Source organism: Rhea pennata, chromosome 6, assembly GCF_028389875.1.
Source record: "Rhea pennata isolate bPtePen1 chromosome 6, bPtePen1.pri, whole genome shotgun sequence".
Classification (NCBI taxonomy): Eukaryota; Metazoa; Chordata; class Aves; order Rheiformes; family Rheidae; genus Rhea; species Rhea pennata.
The window spans coordinates 15,732,942-15,756,411 of NC_084668.1; the positions used below are offsets into that span (position 1 = coordinate 15,732,942).

The 23,470-nt window shown below is 40.7% G+C and overlaps 1 long non-coding RNA gene across 1 annotated transcript in view; it reads left to right on the forward strand.

The window, feature by feature from the left end:
• The first annotated feature begins 250 nt into the window (after positions 1-250).
• The window catches only part of LOC134141773 (uncharacterized), a 28,115-nt gene continuing 4,895 nt past the window's right edge, over positions 251-23,470 (forward strand). Inside the window, exons 1-2 of the long non-coding RNA XR_009958720.1 lie at positions 251-449; positions 12,758-12,938. This is a non-coding gene — a long non-coding RNA (uncharacterized LOC134141773). The remainder of the gene's footprint in view (positions 450-12,757; positions 12,939-23,470) is intronic.

The window sequence follows — 23,470 nt, forward strand, 5'->3', positions numbered from 1 at the left end:
TCATAGTGAGGACATATGTACCAGGGATGAATGATCTGAACAACTGACAGGAAGCCTGCATTTGGTTTTCCACTATAATTTGCTTAGCATTTATCATTAGGTGGTCCAGGGAAAAATAAGGAGTTTTTTCAGGTGTAACGAGTTACTGCACATCAGCTAACCAACAGTAAATGACCATGTAAGCTCTGCTATCTCATGTCAAATGTATGGTAAATGGTGTACTTCTGCTCCAAGGAGGTTTCTGACGGCAACAGAACTGGGTCCAGCAGCATCTCCTCTACTCCCTCCAGCCCCAGGGCAGCATCTTCCCACCCCACTTCACCTCTCGTCAGCGCGGAGCAGTGTGTGGGGCCACCTGGTGAACTTGTACAGAGGGACCCCAGCTAACCCCGCCGGAGGAAATATCCATACTGCTGCAGCCCTGAGCAGCAGATCTACAGCAGCCTGAGGTGAATTAATGGCATGCTAAACCAGCAGAAAATTAATCCAGCAGAAAAGTGGAAGCAGTTAATTGTTTTCCCGCTGGCTTAATGAGTTGTAATGGCTCAGCAATAGCCCTGAGGAGAGCTAGAATTAACAGGAGGGAGAGACCTGTGCCTGGGACAGGGGGAAGGATGGGGTGACCAGTGATTACATTGGGGAAAGGGTACCATGTGATAAAAGTTTTAATGAAAGACTTATGTTAATACAATTTTCCCCATATGTGAGCCTCCTACCTTTGGATGTTGATCATAGCTTGGCTGATGTGCAGTAACACATCAGACCATGATAATCTTGTGTTGGTGTCCCAGGTTTTCAGATAGGTCACCTGAATTACCTAGCATTGTACCTTGGCTAAACTTACGACACCGATGAACTACAAATAATACACAGAGATAAACAGACCAGGATGAAAACAGTGCTTCCAAATGCAGCAAAAACTGTTCTACAGACTTTTTTTATCCCCATAGTTCCCAACCAGGATCCCTGGTGACACAGACAAGCACATCAATGTCATAGTAAGTTTTGACTGTTTTTAGAAAGGGAAGGGAAAGGGAAAGGGAAAGGGAGTTTGGATCAGCATCAAACAAACTTTCCAAGTCCTTGCAATATCCTTCATGAAGCCTTTCTAAATGCTCCCCAAGGACAAGTTCCTGACCTCTCGCCCGTCCTCACAGGTGAGGATTCACTTGACTATCTCACGATATTCTACACCTTCCACCGCTGCACTGTGTCGCCTCAGGTACCAGTGTGACAGCCCTTCCCCGTCTCGGGAGGCAGCAGCAACCAGGCTGAAACCACAGAGCTGGATGAAGCAGGCTCAGGCTCTGGATGGGCTTATCATGCCTCATTTTTGATTGATAACCTTGCACAGGATTGTGGAAGGCTTTATTTCTGTTATGAGCCTCTCATCAGAAATCACTCTTGCAGACTCTGAGACCAATCTCGATCTCCCATTTTCAGGCAGAAGACAGTACTTTTTTAAATCTGGTTAAATGGTTTAATGTGTTAACTGTGACCTCAACACTAACTAAATTTGACTAGCACTTTGCATTAGTAACTAAACAAAATATTTCAAACGCTTCTGAAAGATGCCTCTGTCCTGCGGAAGGTGCAGCCAAGCGTAGCAGTAGCTTGAGATAGGCAACTCTGGATGCTAACTTCCCCTCCCTGCCTGCCCTCACCTGCACTGCACATCCTTGAGATGAGTACAGTACAGAGTAATGAATAAGATGGAATCCAAATTAGCAATATGAGAAGGCAGAAGATTTAAACCCTTTCTTGAAGCAACCTTGTAATCTGAGGCTAATAATACGCTAAAACTGTCACCCTCTTTGTTCCCCTCAGTGCTAGGTGCAGCATCCAGTGGTACTGTTTTCCTATACTGTTTTTTCTTTTGTACCTAGGACTTCATCTGGTGCTGAATAGGGCAGTAGAGTTTTTTTCTTTAAAAGGTCTAATTCATGTCTTTGACAATGTTTCTTTCTTATGATGAGTGAAGCTGTATAACAGGAAAACAAAACAAACCAAAACAAACCAAAAAAAAAAAAAAAACACTGCCGTGACAATATGCCATAACAGAAGTTAATATGCTAAGCCCTTTGGCATTACCTGGCACACAATGTTGGATTAGCAATGTATCCCTAAGCCAGAGCGTGTTAAGCAATTTGGTAATCACCATTGATTGTGCTCTTTTAGCAGGCTATTTAATGTTGCAATAAAACACAATATGACAGGTCAGACTCCAAATTAGAGCTCAATTTTCAGTACAATACCTTAAGGGAAGGGTTGTCCCATTTTCAAGACTAGGATAATTCTGCAGAAGCCAACAGGGCAGCATTGCTTCTTACCAGCTCAGGCTGGGGTCATCTTCCAGCATAGACCTTCACTGAATGATTCTCAAAATCACTAGGCAAACCACAAGACCTGGAGATCCTGCAAGCACGTTCCCCCCTGCACATAGCCCTGTCACCCTCACTGCCGTGGCATCACCAGACCTACCCTGCCAGTTCACCCCAGTACTTCCAGTACTGTTCCAGTGCATCTCAGCTTTTATGCCTTTGCTGATATTTCTCCACTTGGTTTTAAACAGACTCTAGCAGGCCTGTATTTTGCCATAATCATTTCCCACTGGGACCAAGGGAAGGATAAGGTTGCCAGCTGGAGACAAATGTATCCAGGGTCTTTTATCAATGTTGTAACTGTTCCACATGTGCTTGGTTTTCATCTGTGCTCCTGAGCGCTCAGCACTGGTCTTTGATACCTCTTTTCCTACTATCTCAGCATATTCCTGCTTTTGCCCTTCAGTGTGTTGTAAGGATTGAAAGGGCACTTCTTCTTACAAACCTGTGCACTGGACATGGCTTCAACACTCGAAATAGGGCACACTGAGATGCTATAAACAGATCCCCTTACTCCCTTCCCTAAAGAAATATAATTTATACATTTAAGGATTCCCTTGTAAAATCCTTAGGCTAGCTTCACCTTTACCTCCTGCCTCCCTTCATACACACATGTGCATGTACGTGAACACAGATACATTTATATCTTGTCCATGCCTACTAATAACATCATCTGGCTTCTCTTAATTAAAGTGTTTGGGAAGAGATGGAAGAAAAGAGCATGAAAATGCTACTGCAACATCAAGTGACACTTAACAGTCAGGACATAAAAGTTTTCCAGGGAGGAGAGAAAAGGCTGACAGAAAAAAATTCTAATTTCAACTGGACATTTTTAAACTCAATCCTACCCCTAAGACAGAGAGATTTAAATACAATCAATTATCTAATGAGTACATTAATATTAACCTACTTTGGAAGTTATTCCTTAAGAAATGGAGAAAGCAATTAGAGTGTAATTGCAGAAGCTGCAACAATTAACCCTTTTCAATGGATGAGAATAGTCTACTTCACTGTAACCACAGCCTGTGCTGAGAACATTTTATATGATCACACTAGGTATTTCTTTCTGAAGAATTCTTATGTCCTAAATAATTTGTTTTCCCCAATCTCCTTGCCCTGGTTTTGTCTCTGGTATGTTTGCATTTGTACCACTGGCCATGCTTGTGACTCAGCCTTTTCCATCTTTCTCACCTTGGTCTTGCCAGAGTATGGACAATGGTCCATTCTCCTTCTTCGGTTTATGAACCAAAACATCTCCCAATTCCCTCAGTTTTCTGACCTTGGCTTGCCTATATTGCACCTTCCCCTCTGCACACCAGATACATGACCTTATTTATTAGAAGAAGCTGGCCAGCCTAGTTGGGTATGTGGCGTGTTTCTGTACCACTTGGCAGGGCTTTACACCTAAACAAGCTCCCTTGGAGGATGTGCTCAAAGCCTTGGCTTTGCCTCAGAGGGTTACACATCAGATTTTGAGGACCTGTCTTTTGGAGTAGGCACCTAAACAGTTAGAAAATCTGCATCTCTCCATGTCTCTGGTCCCTGCTAAAGTCTGACTCATTAGAAGCATTAGATTTACCTCTGCTAGCAGTGAAAGAACCCAAAGAGAGCTCAACTCCTTGCTGAAGTTTAGATGGGGAGCAGTACTACAACTCCCCATCTGTACAATGGGGATAACAGTCCTTCTTTACCTCATAGGTGCAGTCAGATAAAGTGTAATGAAGATTATGAGATCTCAGTATATTAGCTTGCCATAGGAAGCAGAGCCATAGTAAATAGGATTGGAAAGGACCTTGAAAAATCCTCTGATCCATTATCTAAGACAAAAAGGTTGGCAAACAGAACTTTCTCCCTTCCTTGGCTTTCTATCTATCTTGTCTTTCCTTCACCTTTTTGCTTCCTCTGTCCCTTTATTCTTAGCTCTGTAGCCAGCTTCTTTAACCCTCTGAAGCAGCTGGGAATACAGTCTGACTGCAAGGTGCTACTACTGGGGATAAAACTGATTGTAATAAATAAGGAGGCAGAAAACTGCTGCAGATGAAATAAAATGCAACGCATGAGTCATTAAATATTGAACCAAATTCAGGCTGCATAGCCAGCCTCAATCTGTTTTTACTGATGGTAAATGATGGGCTTATATAATTTCCAGCATCCTGATGGATGATACGACATCAGTTGTTTAGGTTGAGGAAGACAGAATGAAAAGGGTGTCTTTTAGTTTTCTTATTAAAAGGTCAATTCCTGCACAGTGCTGAGGACTCAGGAAGGATCAGTACCTTTCCAGATGGACCCTCAGTTTCTCCAGTATTAATGAAAGCTGCAGAATTTTGGAGCCCTTTGGTCTAGGCAGTTCGTAAAAGGTCCCCAAACGCAAGCTTGAGGATTGATTACACTTGTCTGGGTTTAATGAAAATGAACAATGTGGGTGGGTGCAGATTTTTATAATTACCAGGCCACTGAAATTGAAAATAGAGGACACATTCCCCAAACCTCTGAGACACAACTTCTCACCAGCCAGGTTCACCACCTCATGGTGTCTAAAGGGAGACATTTAACTGAAGAACCGCAGATCTGCTGTGCAGAAGAGAAAATAAAAATTAACCTCTGATCTACAAAATCACTGGAGCCACTGGCAATTAAGATGTTATTTAATAAGGTGACATGCTTTGAATCACTAAAATGAAGGGCTGGAGGAATCTCTCTGCCACATTGTTCCTTTCACCGATCTCAGAATAAGACATTGCAAGCCACATAAGGAGGTTAGAGAGATGTAATTAAATTAATAAAGCATGGCCTAGCTACTAGAGAGAAACACAGAGAGACAGAAAGAAAAGTGATTGTAGGTAATTACTGGACACACTGCTGTCATTTTTTTTCCTGCACTTGAGGCTGGTAATTTTTCACTACTCTTGTACTTGACAGGATCTTCAGTGTGAGATCACCAGCCAAGCCATAATTTTTCATCAGAAGTTAAAAAGAGGTTGGGAAGACACAGAAGTGTCAGCTTCCCTCAAAAATTAATCCTTTTTTTTTTTTGCTAAACAACTGGAAATAACTTTTTTCTGATACCTTTGTTGAGAAAAAAATACCGTTTTCTGCAAAAATTCAAATTAAAAACAAAAAATAAGTTAATCAACCCCTTCCTTTAACAAACAGAAATTTGTAAAACAGCTTTGTTTCAGGTGTTCTTTTTTGAATGATAATATGAGGATACCCTGCCTCTCAGTTCAGAAAGTGGTTACCTGAGATGCTTCAACAATAGCTGATGTTTGAACTGTGTGTGTTTTGACTGGTTTCTTGGCAGCTCCTTTTAATTCTTCCTTGCTGCAACCTGTATTCCTCTTTCCAAATCTGTGAAGATTGTTAGTGGCCACTGGCAAGGCATTTTTACCTACTTATGTTTGAACTTTGCATAGCTCTACGGCAAAAGTCCTGATTTAAAGCCACTGGTGCCTGTGAAACTTCTCCCCTGGGCAGTGGATCAGCCCTTTGCTCCAGGTTTGACAGTCTAAGTCAGAAATATATGTTTGGATCTAAGCTTGGATATTCTGTGACTAGAATAACACCCTTTTCACAGCCTGCTCTCCCCACCCTCCTCAAATCCATGATGTTAGTCTCAGCTTGTTCAACACCTTAAAGGGAAACTGATCTTGTAACTCGTGGTCTGCTAGATGAGCTCTCAGGGCAATGATGTGCACCTTTTCACAATAAGCATGTCCAATGGTTACACAGGACACAAACCCAAGTTCAGGTAGCACAGTTAAATGTGGTCTTTGTAGGGAAGTAAAATACTCATATGTCTTTGGCTGGATCCCAGCTCTCACCATAGAATTCAGATCTGTGCTCAGACTCAGGGAATTTGAAAAATGTGAGAACTTTAGATCTAGGGATTTGGTTGAGTTTATCAGAAAAAGAAAAGCAACCTGAAAGATTTGGATCTATATCCTCATAATTGCCTTTTGAATTTCCCCAGAAGCAGGGTTTTTGATTCAGGCTCACCTATGTTCGCTCATCAGGTTTGCTTTCCTTCCCATTTAGAGCACGCATCTCATAACTTGAACTCCCTGACCTTGCTTTCAGAAGCTCTAGGGTGAATTACAACTCCTCCTAAGTTAAAAGTGCAGACAAAGTGAGGGAGTCTGTTTCTGACTTTGGTAAAACTTTCTTAGAAAGCGGGCCTTAAAATAGCACTGCTCTCTCTAGTCTAGTAAGATGGTTGTCAGTGCAGACTTGGAGTAAAATGTTAAAGTAGTCTGCAAAAAATTGTGTTTATACTACATGATTTGTGGAAAGCAGACTTCAGTCTGCTGGGTCTATTTATAGCAGCACCCTAGGCCTCCCAGGTGAGAGAAGTCTCAACCTATGCTAGCTGTTACAGAGACAGAGAGATGGCTGCTTCTCTAGACAGCTCAGTTTTTTTTTCTCAGGAGGATATATGGGGAAACAGAGGCACGATGACCCATCAGAGAGGAATCCAGTTTTCCTGATTCCCAGCCTTGAACACCACATGATTCCATCAGAAATGAGAGATTAAAAACAGCAGGCAGAACTTAACTCGAACTTTTCCTAGGGAACTGCTGCTATTTCCTATTCTGTGACTGCCTTCTCCAGAAGCTAGTATTAAGAGGACGATGCTGATTTTTCACTCTCACAGCAGAATGGCAGCAGGCAGGAATAGCAGGTCATTTCTATCCTTTGCAGATATTCAGATCTTACTCAGACAGATAGCCACACTGGGAAACAGCAGGAATTGTGGAAGACTGACCTTAGCATTTCTTTTGTCCAATTGCTACCCATTAACTGGGTTAACGTGCCCTCTCTGTCTCTCTCTGTCTCTCTCTCTCCCTATGCAGTTGAAGCAACATAGCCTTCTGGAAGAAAACAGGCATGCATATTCATGGGACACCTTGTGATGAATGCTATAATCAACCTCGTGCTTTGAGGTTTTGTTAGAAGTGGGAATTTTACTGTCATAACAAACCCCCTATAAGCTCAAATTTGGGTTAAGAAAAAGTATTTGACTTTCCCTTGATTTAGTGCAGAACAAGAATGCTGTTCACTTGAGCAGTCGCACTAGGACTTTTTCTGCCTGTGGTTCTGAAAAGGAAACTCTTTGAGTATATTACACAGTTGAGTAAACAAAAGGAAGTACTGCAGCAGATCTGGAATAAAAAGCCCTGAGGCTGAGAGAGAACAAAAGGAAGAGGATACGTTTAAAGTCCTCGCATTTAAGAGAATTGCAGATAACCTGTGACTGCTAATGTTTTTATTGAAAGTCGTTTTCTGAGCACACTGTGTGGATGGATCCTGGATTTCTTGGGAACTGAGGGCTGGTTTACAGCATCCTTATGATAACACTCAGTACCTCACAACACTGGCACAGATTCGTATAACCCTTGGTCAGAAGCAGTCTGAGGTGTGTAAGGCCGTATAGCAAACAACAAACAGGACTGCAGTCCCAACAGCTTCCACAGATGCCCAGCTACATTTTCAGGTGACTCTTGTCCTGAGACGCACAAAGGGGTGAAACTCTCACAAAGATGAGCAGTTGTGCCTAAGCCTAAGGTCTGAAAATGTATCGGTGGGAGGAGCAAGACAGATTCTCAGTATTCTTTAAACTACTTAATTAGAGATCCCCAATCAAATCAGCAAGGTCCAGATCTGAACCAGAAGCTGGGTTTGGAACCGTTTGGAGAAATTTTCCTATCATGAGCTGGGGACTCCATCTCCAGAGTTCAGGCTAAGATCCATTCCTATGAAGATGCTCTTCCAGCTCTACCAGGCTCTCAAAACCTCCCATCTACTCCTGGTGCACCTCTGGCACAGGCACTTACACCAAGGCATAGCCCCTAAGCATGTGCCCTCTCACAGGCTTTGAACTGTTTCTACTTCTTTTTACAAGGGTAATGAGGGAAGCGTGTGGCTAGAAAGAGCACAGCTGTGCTTTCAAAACTGTATATTGCACCGGTGTAATAAATCTGCGGATTCCAGTACTGTAAGAGAGGTAAAACCTAAACATTTGCCTGCATTAAGAGTTTCAGTCACTGATCAGCTGCAGAGACAGTCTATGTTTTGTAGTATGAGGGAGTTGCCAGTTGGACCAAGCTCTCCCAGGAGGATGAACAGGGCGACGTTTGGTTCCCAGGTGTCCCTGTGGAGCCGTCTGCCGAGCTGCTGCTCAGCACTGTGAGATACAGGCAGTTGTGCTCATGCCTGGAAGCTGACAAAAAAAGCAACCGGCGAAGCTCTGTCACTGCTGCCCGGGGGAACTACAGGTGCATCCATGGTCAGACTCTCATTTCTGGACTGGAGTGGATGTTTGTGTGGGCTTTGGTAAATCCCTTGGTTAAAAAGGAGAGAATTGCCACGCAGAGGATGCAAAGCAGGTTGGAAAGCACATAACTTTGACAAATTCTTTCCCGCCCCCCCCTTCCTATATAGTTTGGTTAAAATCCTGGCTAATTTCCCAGTTACTCTATTGGGCCAAAAATGCTGCTGTCGTGGTTAGCAAGGCATGACCTGTGGGGACAGGACGTATCCCCTAGCGGAAGAGAAAGCAGGCAAGCCTTTAGGCACACAGTTCCTTCATCAGCCCCAGCAAAGAAGCAGGGATGTCACGCTGTGTCACAGGTTAGAAACAGTGCCCTCGGGTTAGCCTCATTACGCTGATCAATTAGGCATTTTAGAGGAAAGGGAAGTTGGTACCCAAGAGGAGTAGAAAGGCTATTAACAAGGGGAAAAAAATTACAGGAGCTGAGAGAGACCAACAGTTAGTATCTGCGAATCAGCGAGAGGTTAGTGGAGGGCAAAGTGAGAAGGAATTTGTCACAAGACATAAAATCAATGTATCTGTTGATTTTCCTTTGTGTTTATGTAGCTGTGCATCCGTGCAATACCCTGGCACGGAAGAAACCTCTGTCAAGAGAAGATCCTGCCTTATCTCCACTCTCAGGAAGCGCTGCACCCTTTTCCGCAAGCAAAGCCCAGATGCACGATATCAAGCTGATCTGCATTTCAGTCGAAATTTTGCAATGCATTCCCCAGCTGTTAAATTTCAGCCTTAGGGATTCACATTTGGGGTGAATGGCAGCTCTTCACTATACTTGCTCTCCTCTGAAGGGGGTATTTGTTTGAGCATTCACTACATTTGGCTTTCTTGTTTGTGCCTTTGGTTTGAATAATTGCCTTAATCTGAATTTCAAGGCTGATACTCTGCCTGATCCTCTTCTGTTCACTTTTGTATAGTGTATTGCAGTCAGCTTTCTGACTTTTTGTTTTAATTAAAAAGTACAGATCCTTAACAAGTCACTTCTAGATCAAATTTATTTCCCAAAACATAGATGACAGAGGTTTATGTATCGCAGAATTTAACTTTTGATTTCCTGTGTACTGCTGCATACATTTACATTAGAAAGATTTATGTATAGTAACTTAAAAAAAATACATACTTTAGTTAAAAGTGTTTCTCCTAAAAGCATTGCAGCACTTACTGTTTTTTTCACTACTGTGTCTGATTCTCACTCTTTTTTACTCTCCAGATGCTATCACTGAAGTAGACTGTCCTGGCCTGGATAACAGTGATTTGATATCCAGGTGCATACACATATGTGCAGATGCAGCAGGTTTAATTACTGTTTGCTTTGCAATTTAAGGCTCTTTAATTTTCCATTTTTTAAATGAGGAACATGCAGCATTTTGCGCAATTAATTTGCTCAAATATTTCAGCAATTAAGCTCACCAGTTTAGGATCTGTTTCTGAGGCCACCTGAGAGCAGCCTCCCTGGCTACTGAAGTCCTGGAAGAATTCTTCCTCCCCTGCTGTGCATCACTGCTTTCTCCAACAAGAGCATGTTGACCTTGTTGAACTTTCTCTCATACCTACCTGCCTAACTAATTTTTACCTGAACTGTCTGATCCTGAAATCTCATTACCTTTCACCTCCTCCCACATCCATTCATTCTCCCATTTCTGCTTGCACCTGACCTGTCTACCCATCACTACCCTGCTCTGCTCTGGCTATTCTTAGCCAGCTATTGAGTACCAGCCTTCTCCCACGCATGTTTAGACTGGACTTTTGTCCTCAAATCCCACTGTAGAACCACAATGTCAACTGAACACATGATTCAAGAATTATGAAGGTGATTATGATCCTTTCATGCGTAAATAAAGCAAGAGGAGAGAGGTTATAGTATACAGAAATACCACATCAAGCCCTGACATTCTCATCGCACACACACAAAAAAAATGTTGCAAGATGGGAGAGTCTAGACAAGATCTGCAAAATATATTTTACCTTGGTATAGAAAAGAAAAATAGACAGACAGAATGAAAAAGGAAAAAAAAGGAAAAGGAGAGGAGAGGAGAGGAGAGGAGAGGAGAGGAGAGGAGAGGAGAGGAGAGGAGAGGAGAGGAGAGGAGAGGAGAGGAGAGGAGAGGAGAGGAGAGGAAAGGAGAGGAGAGGAGAGGAGAAGGGAGAGGAGGGGAGGGAAAGAGAGAAGGAATCAGTCTGCTTCAATCAAAAGAATACCCAGAAGAGGGATTCTTTGCTGTCTCCCCTTGCTTGCTAGAAGAGCTTTCCGCTAGTGAAAATAATCTAGAAAAGGTATGACAAGGCCAAAGTTCAATTTGAAAGCAAAATTCATAAATGAGGAGATACTTTGAAATAATCAAGTTAATTAACTGTTGGAATATTATTACATAGTGACTTCTTTATTTGTTGTTATTACATCAGTAATGGATATATTCATAACAGATAAGCTGTAGTTTTGTCTGAAGTTTGGTTATCCAGAAAACAGGAATAGAAGACAATGAAACTCCTTCCTGGTCCAGAATCTTTGAATTATGTATAGTAGTGTATGTATCAACATGTATAATGACCTCCAGAACAAATATACAACTGAACATTCATATGTCTCTCAAGCACTAAGATTTGTGTGTGCCTGTGGTGTTAGTGACAAGAGCGCTGGGAGGAGGAGAGGGTCACCTAGCGCAGTCTTGTCATTTGAGGCGCTTGAGGATTTGTGTCATGATATCAGGCATTCATATCAGTTAATAGATAAAATATGTGCATAAAAATGCTGCCAACTTGATAAAATTATGTGGTTGCTTACAGAAAAGGGATTTTTTTTCAATTTCACCTGTTTTTAATTTCCTGGACAAGGAAACAAAAAAATGTTCCTTTTATAATTATTGATTTGTGGGAGACGGGGAGAGTTGTTTTTTTTCTATCAGTTAATCCATTAGAATTTTTTCTTATTGAATCAAAATTAATCATGACTGTTCTTTGGCTGGCAAGCCAGTTAATCATTTAATCTTTCCTTTCTTTCTTTGCTTTTTTCTTTTGGGGGGCGGTGGATTTAATAAAAGATATTCCTAGGATGCAAATGTGTTTAAGTCATGCATTTTCTCACTCTTAAAAAAGTGCTAATGTAATGCATAATTTCCACTAAGAAACTTCAGCTCCAGGCTTTGCCCTGTTTGCTTAGCAGAGCCCACAGCCAGCCCTAACTGCACGTATCACACAGAGCCATCTACCGGTTCAGCAGCACATGTCTACCAAACCTTAAACTGCAAACATTTCCTTTTCCAAATATTTCCTGGTCTGGTAAAACCCCCAAATTAAGGCCAACTTCTTTCTATGATTGTTCAAGTTGTTCTAGTAGACTCGGTGTATTAGAGTATGGGGCATCAATATAGGGTTTTTCCCCCGTAATTTTTCATTTTATGCAATCCAGGAAATGGTTTCAGGGTTTATATGTCATAAACTGGTTGATGTAAGCAATATACTGAGGTTTGGGGAAAAAAAAAAAAAAAAAAAAAAAAAAAAAAAAAAAAGAACATGTTCACCATCTGAGTTGATTTACTTTAAGAACATTTTAGTTTCTTTGCTGAGCTAAATTAAAAAAGAAATATGAGTTCTTGCCACTGAGATTCACTGTGAATCACTTGAAAAATGAATATAGCAAATAAAATGCTCTGGGTCCTGAACTGACTGCCTTGTGAAGCCTGGATGTTCAACATGCAGTTCTGCGTTGTACATCCTTACACTTTCTTCATATTTTTATTTCAAGAACAGATGTGAGTAGTTCTAATAATTTATCCATTCTGCACCTTTCTCACAGAAAGCAAAGCATACTCAATCTTACGTTTGTGTAAAATGATCCCTGCCAAGGTGATAACCTTGTATTTTCCCTGCTTTTGTCCTAATTTGTTAATAATAGAGATAATGAATTACTGCTGATGAAGCCCCTAATGATAGTCACAACAAAAATACCTAGTAGTTCACCAGTGTTTTGAATTTTCAAAGGAGATTATATATATCAATTATCTTCAGAGCATGCCTTGGAGTAAAGTAAGTATTAATACCCTCATTACAGATCCCCATTATAATTCCCACCGTAGTAATCAGGAGATGGCAATGAAGCATTGCACGAGCACTCTGAAGTCCAAGGGCTGGCATTTGCAATGTGGTACGGCTTCTGGAGCCCACAGGCCAGAAAAACAAACCAGGTGAATCTGATGCTGTGGTGCCAGGAGGACTTCATGCCAGCAGAAGAGGTAAGAGTTCTTACCTCTAGAAAGAAGTATCCCTGCAGGTATCCCTCCCAGCTAGTCCCTCCTGCCCCCTCAAAAAAGTTAATTTTAGCCTGAACTTGTTCTCCATGAAGTTCCTTAATAGCCATGCAAAGCTAAAAAGTGTTTTTATGAAGATGGGAGAAAACAGAGTAGTTCTCCTCTTGTGACTGAGAATAACAAAGCTGATTTAACCAAAGAGTGGAATTAAATGCCATACCTTCTATAGTTACCATGCACAAAAGGGGCCGCACCACTGCAAAAGAGACAAAGCTCTTTTGGACAGCAATATTGTCCAGGTCAAAACAAGGGTCTTTATTTTCTTCAGTGGGTGCGATTTTGAAACCAGGACATTAAACACATTACTTACTTGTCAGTGGATTAAATGCTCAGCCTTAGAGTAAAACAACAGAAAAAATCTGTCAAAAGTTTTTATGTTCAAATAGCATCTGGATGTTGATTTTCAAACCTGCTATTTGCTCTGTCAGAGAGAGGTGGTCTCTATTCAGCTTCATGGGCAACCACAATAAGAAAATCTTTATCGCAATGTCTCAAAGTTTAAAAGTAGTCTAGGATGATTTTCAGATCCCATGCGTGGCAATAGAGCCATTCCTTATGAATATTGTCTTGCAGACTAAGGAAAATTCCATTGAGGATGTAGAAAAATATTTCAGATACACCTGGAAAAGCAATATTGGCAGAATCAGAAGCTCTAGGTAGAGATTAGAGTAGAAATGTAATCTTGCCTTGTGATCAACCAGTGCTACTTTTGACAGCGTAGAGCTATCCATTTGTCTACTTGTATGCCGTATGTTTAGAGCAGAATGTCGCTTAGCTTTGCAAATGGAATGTGAATAAATTATTCTAATTGTCATTAAAATGTTTCCATTTAAATATCAGCTTCTGCCAGCTGTAACCCTGCAATGGTCTGTGGATGGTACCTAAAATGGCATGTGCAATGTCAGCTTCTGTAACTTGATAAATGTACGCTGCATGAATGGATGCTCTCTGAACAGGGAAGGTTCTAGGGAATTAAAGAAACCAGGAGTTTCTCCCTTTAGTAGACTTCGTGCAATTTTACTTTGGTTACATTAATCACTTTGGGGGAAAAATATAAACAACATTAGTTATTTTTCTCTTGAGTAACCTCAGGATTCTTGGTACTATTATTCTGCAAGCAGCGCTCGTGATGATTTCTCCCTTTCTCTCTTTCCCTCTTTCCCTTTCTCTTTCAGAGTGTATTTTCTGAGGGTTATCAGACATTTTATTATGAAAGACTTTTAAAATGAGAACTATGGAGGGTACAATGCAGCTTTGTTATTACAATATAACCTTGATTTATCTGCCTCTCAATTGTCTGAAACTTACTATTATCCAAAACATGGCCATGTCCCCCGATATCTATTAATTACACTGACAATTCCTTTGAATGTGTGAAACCTCTGTTATCCAGGCTTATTCAGCTTTCCCCATGGCATCTGGATAATCAGAGCTCTACTGTATTCATTATTTTTCATAATGCTTTCTACTTTTCAGAGGGCAGAAGCAGTCGCTCTTTCTCTCCCCTTTGCAGAATGCATTTGACTAGCCAAACAAATGGAAGTGGCCAGATGGGAAATGCAACCTCTCGCTGTCTCAAAAATCATTTTATTTGTTCTGTAATGCCAATGCTATGGATCTGGCTGCAGACTACAGAGTCAACACATTCAGTAAGAGTAAGATGAGATTTTTCTACTCAGTTCACCTCATTTAAAAAAAGAAAAATCTGATAATCAGAAGATGATAAAAAAATCAACAAAACCCAATTCATCATCACTGAATGCCCAGTTCTCTCACCAGTCCCGTCTCGGTAGTGTCATTGTACTTTTCAGAAATTCAACTGTTTATTCTCATAGCCCATGTTGGAGGTGAAGAATTTACCATTTTGCACGCAGGAAGGTGAGCACAGAGAGTTTGAGTTGAGTTGGAGTTTGAGTTGGAGTATTACAGATGGAGCCTGTGATACAGCTGCAAATGTAACTCTGCTTTCCAGCATCAAGGGGTCAACCTCTAGCTACAGACTGTCCTCAACAAAGCAGGGACGAGACCTGAGCAAAAGCTAGTGTCAAAGCAGCCAACCGTCTGGGGGCTGCTGTGACCCTTGCAAGGCATATCAGAAAGTACTGCTCTAAAGGAGTTCTGTAACGAACCATTAAGTAGCCATACCGCTAACAGACCTGCTAATATAAGACCACCTAGAAGCTTTCAAATGCTTTCCATTCACCTTGAATTAAACTAACATAACCAGAAAAATGCCAACAAACTGGGGCTGCACAGTGGATTAATACTTTCTATGTGCTCCAGGGTCCTGGCACAAGAGTATCTGAATGACCTGAATGCCCCCTAGGCCAGGGTCCTATGTCTGCTAGTGATCATGGTTCGAAGATTAAACATGGATTAAAGGGACAGAGCAACATACCTCTAAGGTGTTGCTCACTGCAGTGCAAGACTCAGAGACTGTTCCTGAGCCTCCAGTTGTCTCTTTGTGCATAAAACACATTTTCAGGTTTTTCTTCCTAGAATTTGTTGAATTTCTTCTTGAACTGATCTGTTTGAATACATCCCGAGTTCAATAGTTTAATTATGCACTCATCAGGGAATAAAGCATTTCTTTGGATTTGCTTTCTGTCTGCTGCCTCACAGTTTCGTGAGATGCCTCCATATTTCCTGTATCATGCAAAATATATGTAATATTTTTTTATTCCTGTTCTCCATCCAAATTAAGATTTTACTGACCTCTGTCAAGGCATCATGGGGTCAAGGTAGACAAGGCCAAGTAGATGAGCTTTAAACTAAATAATGGGATGGGTACCTGGGCCACAAAATATAGGACCTGGAACAACTGATGCTACATGTAAAATTAGACATTACTGGGGTGGCAGAAACATATAGAAATAATGAATGTAGTTACAATGGTTTTGGAAACAGAAATAAAGGTAAAAATGGGTGAATGGCCTGGCTTGATGCAATAGAATAGAGAAATAAGAAGGGGTAGGATAGACAGAACAGACCACATCTGTGTAAAATTGCTTTTGGGAAGGATAATAAGAGATTCTATTGAGTAGTGCTGAAAGTTTGTTATATTTCCTCCCCCCTCCAGGTTCAGCTTTGGATATGAATAGCAATTTCTGTGATGTTATTAGAGGGAGAGAGAGACTAGTGAGAATTGTGTCATTAAAGTAGACTAGCTCCCAGACACATACTGAAAAATAAACGCAACCAATAACCCTAAGGCCCAGATATTCCTTCAGATGGCACGCAACAGACTGGGCCACTAAGTAGCAAGGATAGAGCAGAGATGAAGAATGATCTCAGTATGGTCATGCGTACTTCGTCTCACTTTTTAATACGTATCTGACAAGTGATATCAGATACGAGGACAAAGGCAGGATGAGGACAAGAGAGCAGAAAAAGCATGACCACATCTGAGATAGAAGGAAAAATCAGAGCTAAGTGAGCTGAAGCTGAGGAAATCAGACTGTGTTCACCCCACTATTTTTAAATTGCTGGTACAAGGATTTTTAATAAATTTGTCAAGTTTTTATGAATGGGACTATATGCTTGGACAATAGCAAATGTAATACCTGTATTGAGGAAACAGGGTTAAGAGGAAAAATAGAAAGTGATCTTGGCAGTTTCAAGCCTCTGAATCTGACCTTAATAATATGTAAATATTGTAGCTTCTCCAGGAAAACCTTTAGGCTGAAAACAGAAAATCATTCCTGTCTGTTGGAGCAGTTAAACTAGAAGGAATCATAGAATCGTAAGGTTGGAAGGGACCTCTGGAGATCATCTTATCCAACCCTCAGCGTAGCCCATACGGGGATTGAATCCATGACCTTGGCATTAGCAGCACCACGCTCTAACCAACTAAGCTAAAGAACAGCCTGCCATAGGGATGGCTAAATTCCTAACTGCAGTTAAGAGGAAAGACAATTCAGCATATGAAAGAAATGATATGAAATAGTTGCCTACAGTACCAGGGAGCTGGACACAGTAACAGTAGTGGTTCTTCCCGTTCCTATCACTGTATTTCTTTCTGAATCCTTGATTTTTCAAGGGAATTAAGCGTACATATATGACTTTAAGAGCAGGACTTACTCTACTGATGCCAATAGACAGATTTTCAAAAACGTACTGCTCAAATTACCAAGTGGATCACTCTAATTTTGATAGCCAAAATTCCTGGTTGCCCTTTGAACACCTCAGTCTCAAATCTCTGTTGGATCTATTTATATATTTAAAATGTGTCACATACTGTAATAGCTTCTTTAAATAGGAGCTTAGTCAACATAGCATCCTCTTTCACAACTCTTATTCCATGTACTGCTAGTTAGGAGAATTTCCCAGCCATATGCTCATGGAGTATTTTTTTCAGGAATCTTCCAAGCCCTTCACTTCCATCGCTACTATTCCTCCTTTCACATTCCCCAGTTTGCTTCAATAGCCAGTAGAAGGTAACATGGCAGCCTTGTTGGAGATTTTAGTGATCAGACATAAGTACTAACAGTTATTTCTGGATGAACCTCCACAGGGATGTCAAATGGCTGTTGATATTTTATGTACTTTATTTTCTCAGCAAGGCTTCCTAAGAAGAAATTAATACAAAGATAATCTTTGGCATTCTTCCTGGGATATAACAGCGTAAGACTATATTTTGTACCCAAGTCTTTATCTGAAAGGAAAATTCAATAAATATGAACCTCTCTAGAATCCAAATAATGGCAACTCCTTGAGAAAAAATGCTACGCAAACCTCTTAGTAGTCAGACAGGTAATAACACATAAAAAGCCTGTAGAGACATGGCTGGTGCCAAGTGTCCCAGTAGCCCTAGGCTAAAGTGCGTCACCTCAGCTCATAAAACCACACCTCTAACCAGAATTTGCTTGTACAATGGCTGAATCACTGCTTTTCGGGAGTGTATGTTGTGTGTATGTTAGTATGTGTATGTGCGAGGAGCTGGAAACAAAAGAATAAATGTAGCCATTACTTCAGCAAATACAAAGTATTTTCCTTTCCCATCCTTGCACTCCAGTCCTCACACTAAACAAGGTCCCTAATTTCACTGCCACTATTCTCTGCAAAATTAGCCTCTGTTTGTGTTAAGGAGCTGGCACATTTTAGCAACCCCATTCCCACACCCTTTATACCAATGGAAAGTGACTTTTCCCTCTTAAAATAACATCTACCTGTACACCCTCTAAAAAGGCCATAGAGCTCCCATTGTTCAAGAAAGATATCTGCACATATGCAAATAGCTGACTGATTAAGGAGGTGTCAGTAGATGGGTGTCAAGAATATGTGGCCTAGTTACTAGGTTTTGTGAGACCAATTAAAATAGGGCATCACTGTTCTGCATGACAAATGGCTTCCTCTGGCTGTTCTTTACCTCAGTTCTTGGCATATGTTATCACTGACTGTCTTTATCTCAAAGAGAGTCTGAAATACTTTTTTCTTATTCTGCAAGCATGAGGTTTTTTGCTTCTTGTGAAATGAACATTCTGAGAGCTATATGACACATGCTATAAAGCTTCTCCCTGCCCTCTTTGCATTATTTTTGGTAAAATGGAGTATATTCATGTCAAATGAAGTATATTCAGGTTCATGAATATACTCCTCCAAGCCCGGAAGGATTCCTAACACAGGTGAGGAAGTGACTGAAAGTGAAGCAGAAATAGGGATGTGAATTTTTTTTCAAGAAGAAATTGGGGGCAAAGATAGAAAACGCATTTGAGGTGCGAAGAGATGCTTAGGTTACCTACAGGGCATATCTTGCCTAGATTGACCAACATCTTGTTTCTTGCCCCGTAACTCTGTACATCCCACTGAAGCTTAAACTGCCTGTAGCAGAGAATGAAGGAGAGGAATTAGGATCAGAGTCCAGAGCTTCCTGAAGCCTTAACAGGCCTCATGCCTCTCCAGGTGAACACATCAGCCCTTCCCCAGTGACTCCTGATATGGACAATACACACTCCTCCGGCTTCCTGCTCCCTTTCTTGAGAGGTCTGTCAGTGCCTCTGTTTGACCTACCTCCAAAACAAAGGTCTCATGCTGGAGTTCTTGGTCTTAGAAAAGTCAAAAATAAGATTTTTAACCCTCTGCATGATGAAGAGGGAATAGTAAAACAGAAGTTTTGAGAGAACCTCAAAGCTTGTGGAGGGGGCCAAATTGCCGTGAGAAAATAAAGATCTCAGAAAGTACTAGGACACAGGGAGGAGGTGTCAGATTGCAGCTGGCTAAAGATTAGTGGGAGATTAAACTAAAGGAGAGTATGCTAAGGGTTCTGGTGAAAACAATCAAGTTGTCAATAAATTTCTCAGATGACAGAATAAATCAGATTGTGAAAGGGAGAGAGAGGAAATAGAAGTGCTCTGGAGCAAGGGAGCAGCTTGTCTTGCTATTATGAGATCTGGTAGTTTGCAATTAGCAGAGCTGCCTGCCCTACTGGCACCTTCCTGCTCTGCTCTCTGCACAGATAACGGTTTGTTAGCTTTGCAGTAATACTGTGCACTCCAAGTTAATTAGGAAAGGGGACCATTTTTTAGGGCAAGGCAGGTGGCAAAAAGCTACAGCCACAGATGTCATCAGGATACAGCAGTGACTGCGGAAGCAATCTAAGGTAGTTCCCCTTCCCGTTTAAATGAGAGGGTTATATTTGGCCCTTGAGGTTCAGAGAAGTCCTGCCTTGGGGTGATTTCCTTCAAGGTCCACAGCATAGCAGCCCAGACTCCTGACTCTGCCAGCCCCCTACAGCTAGCCATCTAATAACTGGAGGCAACAAGGCATGTGCCACAAAACCTGGAGAGCCATTGGGAAGGGGAATGCAAATCAGCAATATCGCCCTTACTCACTTTTGCTTCCCCACTTGCACTCTCTGGGTTCAGTTTACGCAGATACAGCCACACTGTCGCTCACATCTCACAGGAAGTCTGGGCTGCGTGTCTCAGGCACGCAACAAAGCAAGGGCGAGCAAAAGCAGCTCAGCTAAGCTGTCACCCTACCCACAGTGCTGGTCAAAAAGTCAGTGGTGGCTTTGACATCTTGAGATATGGCGGGTCATAGGCTACTCTTTTTTAGTAGCTGAAGAGGGAAAACTATCTGTTTCTTATTAGCTCATTCACCTCCCAGCTACTTTTCCACATCTAAGGAGCTAGAATTGTCCATGTCATCAGGAAGACTGCTGAATCAAATGAATAGAGAAAAGAAGGGAAAAATCAAACTGAGAAGTAGAACCTGAAAAAAAAGGGGAGGTCAAAATGAAAGAGTAAGGAAAGAATGCTAATGTAAGCTAGAAATTACCATATTGAGTTATGCTTAACATTAAAACAGAGTAATAGCAGGCAAGAACAAATAGTGTAAATGAACCATAGAAGCAGATGAAATCTATTGTGAATGAAAGCATAAGCCCTGATATCACTTGTCCTTGCTCGTCCTGGCACCAGGAACATTTCCACCTATGAGGGAGTTAATACAAAGTTATTTGGGTATGGACATGTGCATATGTTATGTAGGCTTAGGCCAGGATAGGAACAATCTCAGAATCTATTGCTGTTAATACCTATGTAGTGTAATGAAAAGTATGGTCAGACGAGCAAGATTTCTTAAGTACAGTAGAAAATTACATATGCAGCAAGCTTAAGCCAAAAAAAAAAAAAAAAAAAAGGGACAGTGATCAGATTTGTAGTTAATAAAGAAAAACTGGATAATCAGAAGAGAAATGAATTAAATTACAAGATTAAATTACAAGAGGCAGAGATAGCAAAGAGAGTCAAATGTTCTAGGTAAATGGAAGGGAGGTTTGTTTTATTATTTTTTGTTTATCCTAAGGAGAAGCAGATTTGAGCTGATGAAAGCACTTCAGGAATATATGTTGAATTGTTAAAAGCCTAAAAATGCATCAGCAAATAATAATCACTAAAAAAAGAAATCAGAAAAATAATCATGATATTTTCTAAATGAAACATTTTTAACAGCTGATGTCAGGTGTTACATCTTGTGGATTAAAGGTATGTAATCAGCCCATAAACGTATTTCAACAAAACAAACTCTATTTTTGGTGGAGCCAGAAAAAACATTCTCATTAGCCCAGATCAGAGTTGCTTAGGAGGTTTTTGCCTTTTAAATTTCCAAACACTGAAAATTTCCAAAGTGCTTTTCTTCTGGTTGAACTGAAACTAATATTCATTTAGTTTGAATTATCATAGGGTGCCAAACAATTATTTACTAGATGATTCTAAACAGAATCATGAAAATGAAAAGCCTTATAGACTGTTTTGTTTCAATTATTTTACAGTGAACCCAGAAGAGTTACTATCTTTTACGAATTATGCTAACATGGCTGTGCAGGGAAGGGTATGATATTCTCCACAATATCAGCGGGTGCAACAAAATTCAGTCACAGGCATTTTGATGCAAAGGTAATCGAGATGTGATCCAACAACCTTTAGGAGTGAGGGAGATTTTACATACGAAAGCTAGCAAAGACCAGTAGAAAATAAACCAGAAGCAAGGGGAAGAAAAGGAAAGAGCAATACATTCATATTAGCCAAATCTTCCCTTCTCCTAACCTCCACACAGTTTGGTTAAATGCATCTGTGATTCTGTTGCTGATAATTATTACTAATAATTAACAAGCCTTTGCACAAATTATCATGCTCCTCATCTGCAGGGCTAATTATGAAAAACAAAGGAAAGTGTCTAACTCAGTGGAACTAAATGATTAAACAGAGTGAAACATGCTTGTAAAATAAGATGAGGGTTGTGGTTTCATTTTTTAATGGTAAATATATATTTGCTGAGATATTTAACACAGATGACAACTCACTGGTTTAAAGACAAAGGAATAACTGCTAAATAATGCCAGAAGTAAAAAGATGTAGTATTTCAGATTTATTTCTATTTAATAGGTTGTTGTTATTCACTCACTGACATCCAGCCCTTTCCTTATGTCTTTTCATAACGAGCATATCTACTTTCATAGTAGAAAAGTAGGTGTATAAACACACAGGAAGCTGCCTGCTCCAGCCTATGGGTCCCAGGAGGGGCAAGAAGAAAGACACACAAGCAAACGTCTAAACCCGGGTAGAGAATTCAGTTCAAGTTGAGAAAGTCCAAAGACCTTTTCCTCCCTTCATTACAAATACTAACATTAAGTAGAGCATGTGGTTATTTTTAAAAACATCTGTCGGAGTCAGGGGAAATACAGCGTGAAGGTTGATATTCAACCCCACCCCTTCAAACCTTCCCAAAGTGTGGCAGCTCCCAGTGGAAGCACACATATCTCTGCCAAGAGCATACCTGACTTAGGAGCTCTTCTGTGGTAGCTGGGGAGACATCAGGCAGCAGCACAGCTGGTAAGGTTGCAGGCAAGCTGTGATTTTACCTATTTATTTTAAAAACTCACAGCTTTGCCAGTTCCAGTAATAGAATAATATTTTAAAGGCAATTGCCACAAGAAAAAGGGCCAGAAATGTATTATTTTAAAATAAAAATAAGGTTTCAAGTTGTTATTTGAGACATTTACACATCTCTTGTACTCGTGATGCATCCTTAGGGTACCCAGATCACTGGAGAGCAACTTGTCAAATGCTCCTTTCCCTGCTAGGACAGTAAAAACCACGTACTGATCAGCAAAGTCTATTCACTTCCTAGTGAATCTAGTGAATCTTACGATCTTGGAGCTTCTAGGGCAACTTACTTTGGAGATCACATACGAAAGTGGACAAGGCATTCCAAAACTGCTCAAAGACATTAATATCCTCCTTTTTGCTTTCATCTTTATTTTATTCCTAGGATTCATATCTCAAAAATGGCAGACACAAATCAGTTCAGGTTTTGGCTAGTGATTCTCTGCTCAACATGATCTACTTCCTTTAGACAGCAGATGACTGTGATTTAAGTGAATGCCATGAAACAGGAAAAAGAAAACAGTTTTGAAGTAGAAAATTAGCAAGAAATTCACCATCCTTCTGGAGAAAAAGTATTACCCACAGTATCATGGACATATGTCTTTATTAACTATGTTTAATGCATTATGATAGGTTTACAGATGCTCATGGACTGTATCCAGAGCCCCAGTGAAAGAGAATTCATCCAGAACCAATTTGCTGGAGCTCTATTGTCTCACGAGACAGAAAATGAGGCCACAGGAATGCCATGATTTAGAGAGGGTTTTTTATTTATTCCTAAATGTAATGTGTTTGTGTAACAAACAATTCTTCTGCAGAGAAAAGCTGTACAAGCACTTGAATCTAACAGTACATTAAGCTGACTGTTACTGGAATCCTGCTGGCTCTTCCTGCTGTATGTATAATAACTTGACAAATACATTCAGATGTGCTGTGGGTTTAACACTCATTCCATGTCTGCTCTCTTTCTGCTAGCTTGGTCTAATCCACTTAAGAGAGGATAATGAAAAAAGGCCTGATAAATCCCTGCCCAGAGTTTATAATTAGTATGAGTTTTTGAAGCACCCAATC